This window comes from Colius striatus, chromosome 9 (assembly GCF_028858725.1).
Source record: "Colius striatus isolate bColStr4 chromosome 9, bColStr4.1.hap1, whole genome shotgun sequence".
Taxonomy (NCBI): domain Eukaryota; kingdom Metazoa; phylum Chordata; class Aves; order Coliiformes; family Coliidae; genus Colius; species Colius striatus.
Window position 1 is genome coordinate 17955001 of NC_084767.1, and position 16121 is coordinate 17971121.

Consider the following 16121-nt stretch of genomic DNA (forward strand, 5'->3'; position numbering starts at 1 on the left):
ACTGGAAGGGTTCATAGCTGTGAGCTCCATGTCCCGGATGGGTTTCTGGAAGCCAGAGCGATGTCCCCTTTCAAGAGAGCCCTCCATTGTGGAGATTAGAGACTGTCTTCCAGACTTCATTGTAGGGAGGAATAATAGCTCATGTCTTTAATGAAAATATTATGATTGCCTTGCTTTGAAGTTTTCAAGCCCATGTGCACGATGGTGGAGTGCATTCAAGGCATACACTTAGTTGACTGAATAGACTTGTGTTGGTAGGGAAGAGGTTGGACTGGTGCAAATTGAAGTAGTACACTCCAAAGCTGCTGGGGACCCTGCTGAAGCTGCTGTTGTTGCTGTGATTTTTGGTTCCTAATCCTGTTCCTCAGAAAGAGAAACCTTTTAGAAGATGTTAATGCAGTGTGTGGATATCATAGTGCTTTTGCAGAAGCAAGTCAAGGCACTGCCACTTTTAAGATAATTTCTGCAGCATTTATTGAATAATGTGTGTTTTAAGGTGTACTAACAGTAGATTTTTGTAAATTACATTAAACAGTTACAGACACTGACAAATGGTGTCTGCACTCCTGTTATTGCATTTGGATTCTACATAAAATTTAAGACTTCATGCTTAAATATGAAGAAAGCTTCACTTCCTGGCGTATTGATTTTACATGCATTAGCTCTTTAATCAAACAGCCCTGAAGTTTTGCACTTCATTAACTGATCTTTAGGAGTAAAGTACAAGCTATCTGCACTAGGTGAAGTCTGTCCTTGCTAATAGCACTTGAAATGCCCAGTGCTTGGAAGGCTTTAGACAAGAGTCACGCTTGGAGTAGAGACAGCATAGGTTAGAGCTATGGAAATGACTGAGTTGAGGAAATGAGGACAGTCAGGTGTTGTGGCAAGTATTGCTAGGAAAAAAAAACCCACAGCATTTGGTAGAAAAAGTTTTTCAGGGCTGTGAAATTGTGTGAAAGTGAACCTTAGTTTAGCTCAGAGGACAGAGGGTGAAAAATCCTTTTACATGGCCAAATAAATCCCCCTGCAGGTCACTCCATGTCCTTTGAGCCTGCAGATCTCACGTGCCCTGCTTGCACATCGCTGTCCACCCAGCTGCTGCATGCACTTCAGCTGCCTGTATTTATAATACCAAGGGTAAACTGCATGCATAATTGCGAGGGCTTATTAATGCTAAGCACTGTATAACAAACGTATTTGATAATAATGACTTCATAAGGTTGCCTAAATTGTTGCTTTTAAAATGACTAGAATGTTACCTTATGTGAGCAGTATTTTTCCCTTTTTATACTTTTAAAAGTATGCCATGAAAGCTTTCTTTTCCTTTATATTTTGTTTATTTTTCCATTTTCTCATTTTTCTTTCCATGTGTCTATTTTTGATATTTAGGCGTATCCAGGTAGTCATCAATAAGATATATTAGCTAAAAAAACTCTGGAATCACTTCCAAAATATTAAGCTGTGCCACTTCCCAGCCTGCAGTCTGTCACTGACACACATACATGTAAAATACTATGTCATAAGATTCATTTAATGGGTCCAGGTCACTAAAAGAGTACAGAATGCTGCCCGCTCTGCACCACAAAGAGCCACTCAGTCCCCAAGATGCTTTGCAAGCACAGACCTCTCTGAAGGAAACCACTTAATCCTTGGGTGAGCAAATATGATTATAATGTTCTGTGCTTTGTTGTGTACTATGATCTAATTGAGATTTAATGCATTCTGCCTTGTCCCTGCCGTGGACTCCCTTTGGACCATGCAACACAAAGCTCAGTGTTAGCTGCGTTCTTTGCTGTATCCTAGTTTATGTCTTCAAAGATATCCTGGCATTTGTTTAGTTTGAGTACATGAAATAGTTGTACCAAGAAAGTTGAAAAAGAAGACAAGAAACAAGATCTTTGCCATTCCTTTCAAAATGCAGTATTTGCTTTAAGCAAGAGTATTGAATTATGATTGTTTTGTTCTCCCACTCCTCTGTTTAGTAATTATATATTTGCTACCAATTGTTAAATACATCTGTACCTGGTATAATTGTATCTAATCTGACAGCAATATTTTGTTATGAAATAAATTTAACTTGCCAACTCAAATGTGCATAACAAATCTAGGGGGAGACAGCCTCAGACAGCTTTTGTAGCCCAGTAGCTCTGGCAGAGGTGCCCCTGTAAGGGAGTGAGAGCCTCCAAAACTGCCTTTGCAGAACTGGAGATGCTGAGCCTCTCTCCTGGGTGGTCACCCATTTGTTACTGACCAGGTACATGCTTTGGGTTTTCACATTACAAAACAAGAAAAATGGCCTTTCTTCTTGCATCTAAACTCTGTTTCTGGGAATCTAAACCCTGTTTCTAATGGAGAGACATTTACCCGTAAAGAGATCTTATCATTTTTAGTTTATGTGTTTTATCCACAGAAGTGGGTGCTGTTGAGAGAGTTACAGATTTAAACATGAAGCTTTGGCAAACTTGGTTTTGGTTCAACATTGTTCGTGCCATCACACACTGATTGTGATTTGCCTTTTTCTCATTTTCCCTTTTTCTTCCCTCTCCCCTCTTTGCCAGCTGGTCATTCACTCCATTTCATGATGAGACCTGAGGGGTTTGTTTTCATCGACAGTTTCAAGCTTTCCCCCTGCCTTGAAATGGGCACTGTGCATGCTCTTCCACCTGAGTAACCTGGAGGCAGCCATTTAGTGCCTGTAAGTCATGGTGGAGTTAGTAAATCACCCTCTGGGGTCCCTGTGGAGACCTGCTCTGCAAATGTAGCTCTCATTGGCATTGGTGAAGATTATCAATGGGAATAGTTGGCAGCATTGGTTTGTACTTTAACTAGAGACAAACATTTCCATTGATAGGTACAGGTTTTCAAGTCAGAGATGTGGTGTATTGTTTAGTGCAGAAAATTTTCAAATAAAATCCAGCCTTTTTTAAACATTTGCTCTGTCTGTTGGACAACTCCAGCTTGTAGCAGCTATGAAGTTGTTTCAGTCTCCCATGCTGGGTGTTAATGGGAATGGGAGCAGTTGAACACATGTGCATCAACAGGAGACTCTGAAGCATAAAAATTGAATTCTCTTCTGCCTTTTCCTTTCCTATAGAGAAAATAGGCCCCATTTGTACAGAAAGCTTTGGCAAGATGGTATTTGCAGTCCAAGGCTGGAAAGCAGCTGCCATCCCCTGTGTGTTGTTCAGCAGAGGACTTCACTTTTCACTGCTGCCAGTAATCCTATTTACCATGAGTACAAAATACCAGCTGGATTTTGCCTGTTGGATATGTTCTCCCATTATGAATGAGTTGAAGTTATTTCGTGCTGTGGTTGATCTGACGGAGCCATGGATGGGGAACATGAGAGCATGAGGAGGGCTGCGTTGTCCAGCCATGACTGGGGGCCATCAGCAGTCGCAGGCACAGCCAGCCCTTCCTGAGCCATGGTGTGATGTCAGGAGCCAGGCTGGCCGTGAGCAAATGCAATTTTTGTCTCTAAGGCAAAGAGAAGTGAACTTTTCTACAGACTGTTCAGCCATCCCTCTCACCCCGCATGCATTTCCTTTGCAAGCTATCAGCTCCTGTTTCAAAATGTCCAACTGCAAAATACTCCAGCAGATGTAGGTAAAGGCCAGGCTCGTGAGGAGAGTGTTGAGGGTCCTGCATGAACCCTGCAGAGTGTGAGAATGTATGTGCCTTGTCAAGGGGCAGCACCAGTTTCTTCTCTGCCATTCTTCTCATTTGAGCTCTGTATGTGTAGGGAAACGGACTGTGTCCTCAGCATAGGATGTTCCTACTTACCTCCTTTTACTCCTAGAGTCCAATATAGTGACTCTTGCATCTTTTTTCTGGTCAGTGGTCCAAAATGACTGGGGAAAACACCATTCCTCCTGCATTTCTCCTGATCTGATTTATCATTGCATCTTTCCCCTAAAGCCACCCAAGAGCTGTATGTGCCAATCTAAAAGGACAAGTTGTAAAGACGGAGACTGGGATGACAGACCAGGGAGTTTCTTGCACTTGCTTTCAATTTTAGAACGAGTAGAATTAGTTTTTCTAAGGCACGAGGGAATGAATTGGGAACTGTAAGCTGGTGGGAAAGCCTAATTCCAGCCTCAAATCTGAAATACAGTGCCAACCCATTCTTGGCTCACAGCATGTACTCTTGTCTCTGCTTTAATCTGGCTTTCATGGCACTCATCTAACCTACGTTCAGATATAACCACTGAATGTAGACCTCATGAGTGTTTGCACACCTTGTACTCCTCTGTTTGTATAGCTGTGCCATATCCATGGGGATCACCTGAACATGAAATATGCTCTGCACTGAAATGCATTTTATTCCATTCCCTTTCTGAAAAGAAAGAAAAGCCTTGTAATGCTGCTTTTGCCTAATATACTGTGATGTTGATGACTGGTTGTGGCATATTCTTTCATTTTATCCCAAGCTTTTCCTCTTCTGCCATTAAATGTGACCCCCTTGTTTTCATTTGGTGCCTTTGTATTCAAAGGGAAGTGTTCTGTTGATTTTATCATTTGCTTGTTTTTATTCCTTGCACAGAGCACTTTCAAAGGGAAGGCAGTGAATGCATGTACTCTTTCTTTATATCTACCCTTTCAGATTGAGCACACACTTTCCAGATGGGAATGAATGAAGAGTGCTCCCACATCAGGAGCAGGCTGGTGTCTTTGTTTAGGAGCAGGTTGAGTCCTAGGTGGACTCTCTGCATGGCTGGGGAGCAGCACTGATGCCATGAGAACGGTGCTCAGTGTGGGTGGCTGTAGGGCTTTGCCCTGTAAAAGGCTCTGCCCTGTATAAGGCTCTGCCCCACTGAACAGTTTCCTCAACCAAATACCCAGCTGTGCAAATGAAGAAAATTCAGATTAAGTTTAAGATGTTTGAAACAAATACACTCACTGCAGAAGCCCTTAATTTGTTACTACAAAATCAGTACATCTATTTTCACCTGTTCTGGATGTTTCTTTTTTACACCGTAAGTCTCAACTTCGCTGATGATATTTCAGTTCCTCAGAATAAAATGAAAAAAAATGCAGCTAATGTTAGTGTTTCAGTGCTAATATTCCATTTCTGCACTGATACCCTCTAAGCCAGTTTTAACAGTATGTGAAGTTTAAAGGCTTTTCACTTTCAAAATAGCTTTTTAGTAGGTTTTTCATTTTACTGTGTTATCCTTTCAATAGCCTATAACTCTTCCATCTGGTAAATGCATGTTAAAATGCTTCCTTCGGCACAGAGAAAATATGAAGGGAGTAAAAGGTTTGTAATGCAGTAGGAATGACATTGATTCTTCTGTCCTCCTTTGTATAAGAAGCACAGGGAGCAGTAACTGCTGGAGGGTAAGTTGGGATAGAGATGATGTCTTTTGTTTAATTTAGGAGCTTAAGATGTTAATGCATATACTTCCAACTGTTTGGTGCTGATTGGGGTGATGTGGCAGGACTGGCAAAGGAGGGTGAATGTGTAGTTGGGGGTATTTACCTCAGGAACAGGAAGAGATCTTGAAATCTGATATTCAGGGGAAGGATTGTTAGACTGTCTTAAGAAAGAGAAATCTTCAGTCACAATCAAGATAATTTCCTTTATTGATGAGAAAGTAAAATCCTCAGGAAGGGTGTGAGAAATAGACGTGTCCTGGGGACAGAGCCTCAGAAGTCTTGGTATTAACTACAGGATTTTAGGTCTAGGGTGCGTTTGCTGACAGAGACCAAAATGTGAAGGTGTCATCCTATGTGAGATGGCTGTTTCTGCATGTTAACATTGGCCCCAGACAGAGCAGGCAGTGAAACAAAATGGTGTGTCCACAAAATACGGGAGTGGTGTCCTGGAGTTAGACAACAAATAGAAAACTAAACCAGTGGAGAACTGCAAAATTAACATAAGGCGTAGAAGAACTGGATGCGATTGCTTAGAAAATAGTGTTTCTCCTTATTTCTTAGTCTTGGAGCTTCATTAAAGATAACAAAGAAGGGAAAGGGGAATGAAAATGGTTATTGATTGATGTTGTGCTGCGGCAATGTTTCAGGCTGCCTTCAAGCTCATGGAGCATTTACTGCTCACTCACACTGCCCAGCACTGAATTAAAGCTTAAAGGCACTACGGTATCTTGTCGTAGAGCACAGGGACTTGCTAAGGTACGTCTACAGCCAGGGAATTCGGGGTGTTATACTGGGATTTTTGTGTGTTGGTGACATTGCAATTAAAACTTGTCCACTGCCTGGCAGTGCACACATCTGAATATAGTTCTTGCTTAGTATCTCCACTTGGGAAGTGATCTGAGATTATCCTCAACCTGCTGTTAAGATGGCTTTTTTCAGCCTTTGAGCAGATCACCATAGCTAGGCAGAGCTCTTCACTAAAGAGTGACTTGAAGTGTCAGTGAAGTACATGCATTTGTCTTTGTCCACTGCCAGATGTTAGTTTTGGTTTGCCATCATTTTAAATCAAATGTACTTTGTTCCTGGTAGAGTTTTTTTGAACTTTATCTCATCAGCATTGTGTAATGCTTATAAAAAAAAATAAACACACATCCTGTTCTTAGTAATTTTAAAGGCAGTCCTGGGGTTTTTTTCATCAATTTGCCTTTCCTTCTAGCACCTGGCTAACTTTGAAAGCTTCCCTCTGGATTCAAAAAGCTGGATGAGTTTTCAAGTTATGAAGTATTTGGTATGTAAGTTAGGTTGGCTGCTGGCTCCATGAAGCACTGTCTCTTTGTCCATGCTCTTTATCTCCTTGCTATCCTTCCTGAGGTAGGGTGCAGTCCTGGACATGCTGACAGCGATGGGCTCCACTTGCCTGCGATACGCTGCTCTCCTGTGCGTCCCTGTTTGGTGCAGGCAGTGAGGCACTGCTCCCATTGCTCGTGTTTATGCAGGAAACTTTAATTTCTCTGATGCAGTGTTTTTGGCATCAGGGCTCCCAGCACAGTCAGGAGGAAAGATATCACTACTAGCTTGGGGGAGTATGGATGAAGCTGGGTTTCTGCTCTTTGAAGTTCAAGTTTCTTTTTTGCTTTAGAGCAGCTTAAAAAAATTGTTTCAGCTGTGCATGAGCCAGAGCTGGTGGCTATAGCTTTGAGCAGAGCTTTGCTCCATCTGATGAGGCACCACTTTTATCACTTCTTGTGCTCAGAGATGGGTTTGATATCTGTTATGGTTAGAGTGGTTGGGTCTTTTCCTGCAGTGACTTTCTTATTTTTTAGAAATAATAATAAAAAAAACCCCATATGTAAACATGGATATATTTTAGAAATTATTCCATTAGATTGTTCCAGGAGCTTCAAAGAAGCTTGAACTAGAAAATGAGCAAGTCATAGCTGAGTTATCTGGGGTGTGTGGCTGGATTATGAACTGTCCCAGCCCTCTCTCTTGTGCCAGCAGAGCTGGTGACTGGAAAATGCTCATTGCTTTCTCTTCACCACTCCTCTGACCTTCTCTGGAGTCCCTTGGAAGATTTTTCAGAAGAAGTTTTTGTAAGTACAGAGATCACTATGGAATGCTGTATGCCAAAATTACTTTTCTTTATCTACAAGGAAATAACTTACCATGTCAACCACTGCAGCATATGCCCAGATCAAATTAAAGACTTAATTATAAAAAATGCAGAGTATCCTGCTGAGTTCTATGGGTGATCTGCAAGGCATCTGTGATGCTCTTGCAGACTACAGAGAAGTTGTAGACAACAGGTAGGACATCTTTCTATTATGCTATACTGGCCAATGACCCTTCAAGCTGATGTTCCCCTGGGCTGCACCTTTTCTCTTGTATTTCTTTGCAAAGCTGAACCACTAATGGAGGAGGAGTTGGAGGTGGAATGAGTGCAGCTGAGATGCTGCTGCTGCTCCATAGCTGCAGGCTTCTTCCATGGCTCTGGTCTCCTTAGACCGTTTGCATGCTGCAGTTTTCTGATAGTCTGAAATGGAAAGATTCACTAAGAATGGCACGTAGACAAGCAAACAACTTGGTTGCATGGTCCCTCCACCAGTTATTTCCCTTTCTAAAGAACGGCTTAAAAAAATGTCCTTTCTTCTGTGTCCCAATGCAGATGTAATACACTCCTCTTCAGTAGTTGCATGATTGTAATTCTTTCCATAATGGACCTGTTTGGCTCTTGCCTCACACTTCTGTTATATGGTAACACTCCTACATTTGTAATCTATGAGGCTCTAAGGCGTCGAGTCAGGGAAACATAAATGAAATGTCTTAGGGAAAAAAAATGCAAAAAGACACTGTGCAATCTCAACAGTTTCCAGCAGGAAGTTTATGCTGATTTAGATGTGATGCAGGATTGGCAATAGTCTGCTGCACATGGTGCCTCTTCAATCAAGTAAAGCAGCCATGAGTCAAACATGCATTACACTTCACCCAGATATAAGAAACACCCAAATACAAAGCACCTGCACTAACATAAACCCCATTACAACTAAATAGCTTTAATAGTTTTTCCTTTTCTCCTCATTTATTTCCAGCAAATGGCAACTTTTGCAGAAAAACATCAATGTTCAGAAGTAGGCTCTCAAAATAAATCCAGTCCCTAATTTTCACACAGCTGTCTGCCTTCGTTTATGTGTAGCAGTAAATGACAGAAGTATTGCAAGTCATACATATATGCAACTAGTGATAGATTCCCTCTGGAAACTTTTAGCCTTGAAAATTAATCTAGCTGGGAGAAGGGGGCAAGAAAAGGGACAATAAAAGACCCTGTAGACTTGTGCTTTTAAGAGACCAAACTGAATTGCCTCTGGAGGTGGTTTTGCAAGCTTATATTTGCCTCCTTTGATTAAAAAAAAGGAAGGAAAAAAAGTGCATGGTTTCAGAATTTTATTTTTGGCTGCTAGAGGAGGTATGATGGATGTGGGGCCTCACTGAGGCAGCTCTGCTCTGGATTCACATTTTGAATATTTGCCACTTATTGTTTGCGTAGTTAAGTGCATCCAATAGTGGAGCAGAATGAAGCCTTTTCCTCCATGTCAGAGTGTTTCCAAGTAAAGCTAATAAGCAGGTGGAATGTGGAAGCTACTGGAAAACTTGGTATTTAATTACCATATCTTTAGGTTATTTACTTAGTGCCAGCCTCCATCCTTCTCTAGCAGTGAGAGAAATGGGTCAAAGTCTGGTGTTTCTACCTTTTGTGGTTTGGGGTTGTATTTTAACACGGCTTTAAAAATGTTTTTCATGAATGCAACTTCATTTGTAAGATTCAAAGGTGCAATGTATTAAAGAAAAAGAAACGTTAATGGAAGTGCTGACTCAGGCGTTGCTGTGATGATGCTAACTGAGGTCTCCAATCATGTTGATACCTTGTGCAGTTATATGGTTATGGTGCAAGTCAGAGTGGAATTCAAGAATAATGTAATAAGGAAGCCAAAAGAATGTTAATTAGAAAAACTTATTTTCTGTTCCTCTTCCAATGAAAAATAAATAATTGGAATAATGTTCTTTTTTTGAGACAAACATAATGATGAATTGACTTTCTGTTCTTTTTCCTCAGTGAGCTTTGTAAACTCATGCACTGAATGCAAAAATAAGTAGGAAACTGAAAACATCTTTCTATCCAATCTGAAATAACATTTGGTTTGGCATATGTAAGGGGAAAATGGGCATACAATAAACAAATGCAATTATTTTCTGATAAATGATTTTACTGTAATGAGTCAAAAATAGAGGGAGGAGAGATTTGTGTGAGACTGTAGAATACCCCTCAGATGGAAACTTGGTATCTGTTGTTCTTAAGCCACTGCAAGGCATCCTGTGCTTTTACAGAGGAGTGACAAGCGACAGCCATGTACATCCCCGTGACACTGCAGTACACTCCAGTACACTTGGCTTATGGATTTCACCCTCCTCGAAATAGAAATTATCAAAGTGAGGGTAAAATTGGTAGAGTTTTTGAATCAAATGTTGAAAAGTAAGTGGAAGTGAGAGACTGCTGCCTCGTGCCAAGGAGGTTTAGGGGTAGCACCATGGGGAGGACTTTAAGTTCACAAGAAGTTGTGGCTCTGGAGAGTGGAGAAGCCAGAGGAGGTGTGAGCACCTTGGGGGAAAGTCTCAGATGGTGTGTTTGGAGGGAAAAGCAAGAGAGCAGGAGGTGCTATACGTGGCCAGATTTAAAGGTTAGTAATGCAGACAAACTGGGAAGATGTAGACTGTTCGGCTTGCCTCCAGCAGCTCCACTGGTACTGTAATTGGAGAAATTGCCAGGAAAACAGACAAGCCATCTATAGTTATTTCATTATCAGATTCTAACCTCTTTCTCATCTCTGTCATGAAAACTTCATTGAAGGAAGAGTAGAAAGATGCATGGCACTGCGCTATTGATTTCTCATGTCTTTTATAGTAGCCCATTGAGTGCTAGGGCTTGCTGTGCTGGTCAAAGGATAAAAGACCACTGACAACAAGGAAGTGGAGTGAGGCAGGTTCTGAGAATAAGAGTGTAGGAAAGGGGCAGGCAGAAGATTGATGAGCAAGATTAAAAGCAAAAAGACTGATTTTGAGCCATGACCTCTGGGAATTTCATTGTCTTCCTTCAGAAGAGTGTATTCTTCAGATACGGAGTTTTACCAAAGAAATCAAAGTATGAGTGTGATCTGTTCCCCCTAGATCTGGTACCAGAATGTTGCTGCATTCTTCAGACTGTGCAATACTGACATAATTAAATACACAAGTAAAACACACGTGTGTGCACAGACACAAGTGCATGCACACATTTCTACCCAGCTTCACTGGATTTCTCACAACACTGTAAATATGGGTGTCCAAGGAAACATAAAATTAAATCCTACTGACCAATGCAGGTAGTACACTGATCATCTGCTAATGTTGTGCTGTGCTTTGGCTGGCCGATTGTGAGGACGTGCTAGACAACTTGCAAACACAAGGCAGGATGTGGTGCCAGTGGGAACTGTGTAGCACAGCAGTCCAGCAGATTTAGGTCTATAGCTGTACTTGCTGCACAGGAATAATGTAATGAAATTGCCTTCAATATGCAGTGCCTATCATAGATAAATTTAGATAAACATCTAATAAAGAGCAATTTTAGGAATTGCCTTTTTAGTGGCTCTTCCAAGAAGAGAACAGGCAAGCAAATTGTGCATGGTAGAGTTTCATGGCAAGGATCTAAATATATATGGTGTAATATATTGGTTGGTATTTCTTTCTCAGTAATCTTATCTCCATATATGCTTTACATAGGTTGAGTCTTTTGTTTTATGCATTTCTGTTGCTTCTGTTTTCGTGTTAGTACTCTTACAAACCAAGATATCATCCAAAAATACCATTTAATGAAGCTTTTGATATCATAATGGTTAAAGAGATTTGAAATGGGGCAAAAATTAGGCTAATTGCACAAAGAATAACATAGTTACTTGGAATTTTCCAATACTTTTTTATTGTATGATCTCTAGTGAGTTTCAGAGTGCTAATAGATATGGAAAGCAACATTAATCACCATTTTCAGATGTAAAAATTGATACAGAAAATTCTTCTGTAAGATTGAGTGCTTCTTTGGTGTTACGTGCAGAGTAACTGCACAGTGGTACCAAACTTTGGTTGAGCAATTCCAAATTGTTTGTATTTCATATTAGACTGCAGATGTAGATCAAGCAGTTCTTTCGGCATTGGCGTAACGATTTGTCAGGAGATTCCTTTCCAGAGTAAATTTTCCTTTCACTTTGCTATTTGATTGGTGCTTGGTTTTGGTTTTGTTTTTTTTTAAATTCTACAAGTCTTCCTGCAACAATGTGGCCATCTGGAAAAGTTTGCTAGATTTTGTTCCTAGGAGTCTTTCCACATCATCCTGTCTTTTATGTAAAGTAGAGCATCTAAATTAGTACAAGTGACTCATTTTCTGTCCTCTTCAGAAGCTGATGTTTCTCCCTCCCCTCCTCTGTCCTGCTCAAAGATGTGCACACATATACACACATACATACATTGTTATCTCTCAGACCTTGAAAGAAAACAGTTTACATGCATGGCAAAGTGTATACTCATCTCTTTCTGTATTATTCTCCAGGATAAGTCACTGGTTTTACTTTATAAAAATAAATTAATTGTGGCACCAAAGGCTAGTAACAGTGATAATGAATGCACTGTTGCCATGCTCCAGTTCCAGGTGATTTACCATGGCTTTTCTGCCTCTTTTCTTTCATAACAGGCATGCAATGAAAAACTGAGAAACTCAAAGAGCAGATTATTATTAAAATTCCTACTCCATATTTCCTTTCCTATTTTATTGTGATACTAACGACATATGTAACACACAGATTTGCTGACTGAAGCTCGGTGCAGTAGTCATGCATCTGAACTTCTGTTACTTCCAAGATGCATATAAAAGACATGCTGAGAGAGGAAAGTTTAAGATGCTGTGCTGCAGCACCTGACTTCGTTATAGCAGCAAAAGTGAAGTTGTGTCTAGTCATGCAGAAACCTGTACAACCTGTACATGTGAATCGATGTTTGTAAACATGTAACCTGAGCATATACACCTGTGTGTGTGTTTGTACATGTATCCATGTGTACCAGCAACGTATATTTTTCAGCAGTAAATAGTGCTAACAGGTGTGACATTTTAGACCATGGAAGATCATTTAATATGGGAAAGGAAAAATGATAGAAAACTGATGCAAAGATGCTGGAGGAAGTAGCAAACTAAGTTTAGAGATTGAGTATTTTTGTCACGGTATAGAGGACTTGTTATTTTTACTTTATGACAAAACTTGCAAGATGCAGGATTGCTTTTGAATGACTTAACTGTAGAAGCTTCCAGTTTCAGTTGTACCGGTCTCCAGTGCTCCATAATTAAGGTTTCCAATTTTGACTGTAGTCCTGATGTGATATCTGAACTTTCTCCTTCAGCAATAAAACTGCATGTCCAGCTGACTGCTGGAGCTCAGTTGTGACTTGAAGGCCAACGGACTTTTTACATGTAAATGTAGTAATTTACATTTATGCAGCATATAAGCAACTTTTTATGAGTAGCAACATGATAGAACTGTTCAGTTCTTGGTTTTGTTATATGTGATGGGTTTGTCTGATTGGTCTTAATTGAAGTCACTGCTTGTTGTGAACGCAACTGTCCTTTAAACTCTGTGAGTTTTGCTGAAATAATGAATAGGGTTGTATTTGGGAGTGGGGACCAAGGAAAAAAAAAGCCTGTGGGCCTTAGTCTGATCTGTAATACGTGTACTGGTGTGTAAAAGGTAGATGATGTCCATGTCTTTATGCATTAATGGGGAGCCAGAGGACATGTATTCTTCAATGTGGCAATAGCACCTTTATTTTCTTATTTGAGTCTTACTTTGAGAAGGAAGTCTTTTAACTGCCTTATGAAACTCCTGAGCTCAGTTATTTTAAAGCATGTGACAAGTTTTTGTCAGTTTTCTACTGTAATTCCAAAATTATCAGGGGAAGCCACAAACTAATTTGGGAAGTCAAGTGTTTTCATGGGTGTACAGGAATGGGCTTCTTCCTTCTATCTTTCTGGCTTTAATACAACATAACAACTCAAACTCTAGCCATGTTAGGTAAGCTTAATTAGTGTTGAAAAGTGACTTGTTTTGCAAGATGATAAATTTATGACCTAAGTAAATTACTTTCTTTGACTAATAAATGAAATAAATTACACCTTTTTCCATGCAGTACAGTGGGGCTCGTAAATACTGTGAGCAGTTAGATGGTAGTTTCACTTGATTACCTTTCCCATTTCTGTTTTTAATAATCCTTGTATGAGTGGGGATTTCAGTCACTTTTAATAAAGTGACAAAAGAATAGCGATGGCAGGCACATTTCATGCTGCTGACCTGCATGCCTGTGTTCTTCCCGGCTCCGGTGCCTGCCTGTGGGATTAACTGGAGCAGATGCCTTGATGCAATTGAATTTCTGTTGTAATAGAAATATTATTTGTGTTCAGTTATACTAAGCTTATACTAAAAATCAAAATATCAAAAAAATTGAGACTCCACTAGGGTTTTTGATACCACTGGTGCCTGTGGCAGCTTTTAGGGCAGGCTGCAGCTGTGGTCTGTCTAGATGTGACCTGATGCATTAAATCAGAGCAGCGCATGGTGAGTGAGGAGGCATTAAATGACTTTCAGTGAGATGTATGGTGTGGTCTTAGGCTGGTGCTAGCTCTGAGAGACCAGTTTTTAGTGATCAAGACAGGATGGGAAGGACTTTGCTGTAATTATATCTGACTTACGTTTATGTAGACAGTAATAGCTCCTGAATCTTGTTTTTTTAAGTATCTTTTTCATCAACAGTGGTCTCCAAAATATGTCTTTTGAGACACATTGTGATAGGTAAGCCAAGTGCCCGTAGAGGTGGAAGTCCTGCCACTGAGAAGAGGATATTTGACCAGGTCTTCCTCGAGCCCTGACCGTCTGTGCTACTCTGACCTTCAGCAGACATTGTAAATGCAGATAGCCTTGGCAGTGGGGTCTCCCAGAGGTCCCAAAATGTGCATTCCTGAGGACATTTTGCAGAAATTCTGGAACAATTAGTAAAGTAAATAAAAGAATATTCAGAAACTACTTTCAGGGACTGTACTTTTTGCACTGCTCGGAGTGCTTTGACCTTCTAGTTTATTACAAGTCAGGAAAAGTCAATATTTCTTAGCTTGCCAAGTTGGAGGAATTTTAATGAGTTATTGAGTCAAATAGTTAATCCTCCAATAACAGATTTTTTTTTTTCACTTTCAGATTTACAGCGATAAAAACAAAGCCTTAATGGGGACCGAGAAAATTGTGGCTTTGTGGAAACTTTAGCTTGTCTTTGTACCCACACTTTAACCCCTTGATCACTAGTAGGTAAAACGTAGCTCCAATGCTGAGACATTTCATGTTAGTATAAAATGCTGGGCAGACGGTGGCTGTGTCCATGTTAAAAAGGAATTTAACATGTTAAAAAAGAATTGACAGATTGTAGTAGCTAGTGCTGATGCTCCTCACATCTCCATTACATGTGACGAGGGAGTCTTTGAATGAGATCCAGTCTGCTCTTCTAGGCTGAACTATTCTGCTACTTGAAAAGTCTTTGAAGGGAAGAACCCTGGGTACGTTTTGGAGGACGTTGTGGTGCTACAGTTGCTGTAGGATTTGTCCTGTTAGATGCTGGAGCACATCTCGAGCAGTGCTTCCCCTTCAGCTTTCTGTGAAAGCTAGTGCACATCAAAACTTCAGCAAGAGCCAAACCTACATGTGGTAAATGTAGACAACAGGGATTTGCTTCAAAACTGTCTCTCTGGTCCAGACTGAGTTGCTGGCGTGGGCACAGCCAGAGGGTGCTGCTGTTGGAAGGCTGTGCAAGGCTGGCAGCAGGCTGTGCACTACAAAATGTTTTTCTGCTGTAATTATGCCTTTTGCCACATCCCTTTGTAATTCTCAACTTTCTGTGCTCCAATTAGCGTAGAATAATCTCATTTCCTGAAACTCTCTTCACTGAGTATAATGCTAATTATTGCTCTGAGTAGTGGCTTGTTTGGAAGTACCCTGTCCTGTATGAGTTACACTAATGTTCTGTTGTAAGCCTTTAAGTGAGAAAATTTCAGAAGCAGAAAATATTACAGCACAAGGCCAACTTCCTTAGCCTTTTAATAGTATTAAACAGCAAATAGTAGAGTAATGTTCAGAACACTATATCCAGTGAATTCTTAAAAGTAATAGAAAGTTGGTTTTTATTATATGTCACTATTCAGTGTAGGGATAGATACTGATGGTCATTTTACAGCAAGAAGCCTCTTCCCAGAATATTCCCTTCATTTCAGTGATAATCTTTCTTGAGGGCTATTTTCTCAAAAGGTGTCAGCAATTGTCTATCTTAACTTTCAGTGAAACCTGTGTGAATTTTAGCCTTGGGGATGTTCTGCTTCTGGCCTTTACAGGGTGGAAGTTAGGCTCTGAATGCAGACACTGGTACAGAAGCTGACGTGCTGGCACTTAGGGCGCTTTGCTGTCCAAGAATGAAGCTGCTCCTGAGCTTTGTGGCTGGAGAAGTGTAGATTTTCAGAATTGTTTTCTGAATGCAACTCATGGCCAAAGTTTCAGCATTGAGATGCTCTCACTGGATTTTATTCTAGGGTCTAATTTTGCAAAGGGCTAAAAGAACAAACCCCCACATCCATCATATCC

The 16121-nt window shown here is 40.5% G+C and overlaps 1 protein-coding gene across 2 annotated transcripts in view; it reads left to right on the forward strand.

Annotated features, from left to right (window-relative positions):
* Positions 1–16121, forward strand: part of FSTL4 (follistatin like 4) — a 229182-nt gene that overhangs the window by 54185 nt on the left and 158876 nt on the right. The gene's annotated exons all lie outside the window — the stretch shown is intronic.